The sequence below is a fragment of the Dendropsophus ebraccatus genome, chromosome 2 (assembly GCF_027789765.1).
Source record: "Dendropsophus ebraccatus isolate aDenEbr1 chromosome 2, aDenEbr1.pat, whole genome shotgun sequence".
Lineage (NCBI taxonomy): Eukaryota > Metazoa > Chordata > Amphibia > Anura > Hylidae > Dendropsophus > Dendropsophus ebraccatus.
In genome coordinates, this window is record NC_091455.1 from 133,266,166 (window position 1) to 133,269,334 (window position 3,169).

A 3,169-nucleotide genomic window follows, 5' to 3' on the forward strand; every position below is an offset into this window, starting at 1 on the left:
AAATGGAGCAGCAATGTATAGATTTTCAGATGCTTAATCCAGGCGGACATCACTGTACTGGAAATGATATGATGCCATAGGAGTTAGTAAGCATACGTGTATGATGCTGAAAAAGGATCAAACCAAATACCTGTTATTACAATGTTTGCAATACTACTCGTGTTAATAGTCCATTCATAGACACAATGAAGTATATCCAGGCTTGGTCAATTGAATAAATGTCACTCTGAATAGCATTATCCAGGCTGACAAAATCTTGTCAGTTTCTTCCAGTAACAGTACCTATCTTGTCCTCAGTTTGGGTGTGGTTTAGCAGCTCAGTTTCATTGATGTGAATAGAGCTGAATTGTAATACCACACACATCCTTAGGACAGGGGTAGTGCCGTTTTTGCAAGAAAGTACCTGTGTTTTTTTCTAGTTCTGGAAAACCCTTTTATATGAATTCTACATCTGCCAAACCTTCACATTAGGTCTGATGATTTACACAAAGTCTACTGGGGTCATATGTAGACTTTATTGTGTGTTAAGATGTATATGATTGGATGGCACCGATTACTTAATAAGTATCTAATCCACTGAATCTATGTTTAATAACATTTTCTCTGTATTAAAAGTGTAGAGACCAAATAGCTACTTTTTGGAGGAGATTTAGCAGAGTATGCCAGAATGTGCCAGAATCCTGGTGTGATTTGTGCCACAAAAAGTAGCTTACTGTTTAGACACTTCTGTGCCAACAAATAGGCGTGGTAACAGCAATGGGTATATGGCCTTGGTAAGAGGAGACATGGCTTAAGAAGTAACTCTGAAGCAATTCTGACGCACTTTAAATCAACTAATGGCTGGTCTAAAGTTAGACTAGACAGCCTTATGGTGCGTTTACACAGATTTATCTGAAAGATATTTGAAGCCAAAGCCAGGAACAGACTTTAAACAGTGAACAGATCATAAAGAAAAGACTGAGATTTTTCCTCTTTTCACATCCATTCCTGGCTTTGGCTTCAAAAATCTGTCAGATAGATCTGTGTAAATGCACCATAGGCTGGGTTCCCACACAGTATATTTCAGGCAGTATTTGGTCCTCATGTCAGGTCCTCATATTGCAACCAAGAACCAGGAGTGGATTGAAAGCACAGAAAGGCTCTGTTTACATAATGTTGTAATTGAGTGGATGGCCGTCATTTAATGGCAAATATTTGCTGTTATTTTAAAACAACGGCTGTTATATTGAAATAATGGCAGTTATTTACTGTTATATGGCGGCCATCCACTCAATTTCACCATTGTGTGAACAGATCATTTCTGTGTTTTTAATTCACTCCTGGTTTTGGTAGCTATGAGGACCAAATACTGCCTGAAATATACTGTGTGTGAACCCAGCCTTAGAATGCGACAGAGTGAGAATGCAACAGCGACTTTGATCATTGTGGCACATGCTTAAAGCTTTTTACATAGGGCTGATTCCTAGGAGCGCTCATTAAGCCAATAATCGGCTGTGTAAAACTGTCAGAGCTCAGCCGATGAGCGAGCAAATGCATTAAAATTTATTGTTACCAGCCTCTCTGTGTAAACCGGAAATGTGTGGCCAATAACAATAAATGTTGATGGCCGAACTAACAATACAGCAATTGTTCATGTGGCCTGGCCGTGCAATCTGTCAAGCCTTGTAAAAGCACTGCAAGGGTCTGTACATGGCCCCATATTGGGCAGTGTAAACAGACCCTTAGACTACCTACCTGTCTGACAGTTAGAAAGTTTCAATAAACCTGGGCATTTGAGTCATGTTTACAGTGCCAATGTCACTTAAGTTAATGGAAATGATATGCTACCGACATTGCAAAACAAATTATTTTCAGACCAACTAGTTTTTACTTGGTAACCATAATAAACAAACAATGAGGCTTTTACAAGCTCTAAGAGAGAGGGGAGAAAGCATATAAGAGTCTAATATGGACTCTTAGAGCCCGCTAATGGGTCCCTCTGTCTGTCCATCATCCCTGCACTGCGTGCTGACAGAGTGCCGTGACACGCCTAGATGACTAGTTGCAGCCTCTCTCCCAGTCTCACATGGCATACTAAAACATCTTTTTCCCCCATGTAAAGCTACAGCTGCTGGTATGCTCAGGTACCTTCACAGTAGGTCTATATTGTGCTGCTGGGAACCATATAAGCACAATCATGCTGAGGGGTTCCCTATAAAGGCAATTAAGTAAGTAAAGAATAAAAATGTCAGAGAAGGATAAAATGTTGTGAGAAACGCAGCCCATTACCCAAGTCCTGAGGGGTTTGAGTTTTAGAGTTCTGACCTTTTGTCTTGAGCACATATAGTAGACTAATCTCAATTTTTTTTATCTATTGAAGTTATAGGTGCCACAGTCAGGCCATCATCACCAGGGAAGAGAAAGGGTTACACTTCACTTCATTACCACGTGAAAAGGTTAGAGAATTTAGATGTAGGATAACGTAATCCTTGACATAGATATTATACTCCTCCACTTGTCCTGCACGTCATCTTCACATCACCAGAGGAAAGATGTTGGCGAGTTTACTAATTATTTCCAGTGGGAGATAGACAAGGAACGAAGTTCTAATGCTATAGTATCAATCTGATTCACTGTATCGTAGAACTAACAAAGAAATGGAACAATAATGGATATATATCATTTATGTGTCATTTGCATTTCTCTGTTACATCACATGCTGCATTATAGCTCATGTAAATGTCATATATTTAGCTCTAAATACATCTAATCATGGGAATGTAAGAGAAATGTCCCTAAAGTTTCTTTTTGAGCAAGCCTTTCCCATTATACAATCTGACGCTTTCTGTAAGCTCAATGTACAAGTGTTTATGTGGAAAGCCCAGGGCTTATTATCACCTGGGTGGTGAGCTAACTGTGATTCCGAATAATTGTCACATTTTATACGTAGCCATGTAAGCAGCTTTATGTAAAACGTAATTCAGCAAAGCATATTTTATCTGTCTTTATCCTATAGGATTTGAAAAATACATAGGGAAATTATTTATTCATGAAAAATATTAATTGCCACTTGCTTAGTCATATATTGCCAATGTATAATCATATATCCCTAAAGAAATCACACATTTAGACCCAAAGTAATAGGGACGCAATGACGAAATATCAGAAGGCTCCCAGGACCACAGAGCAG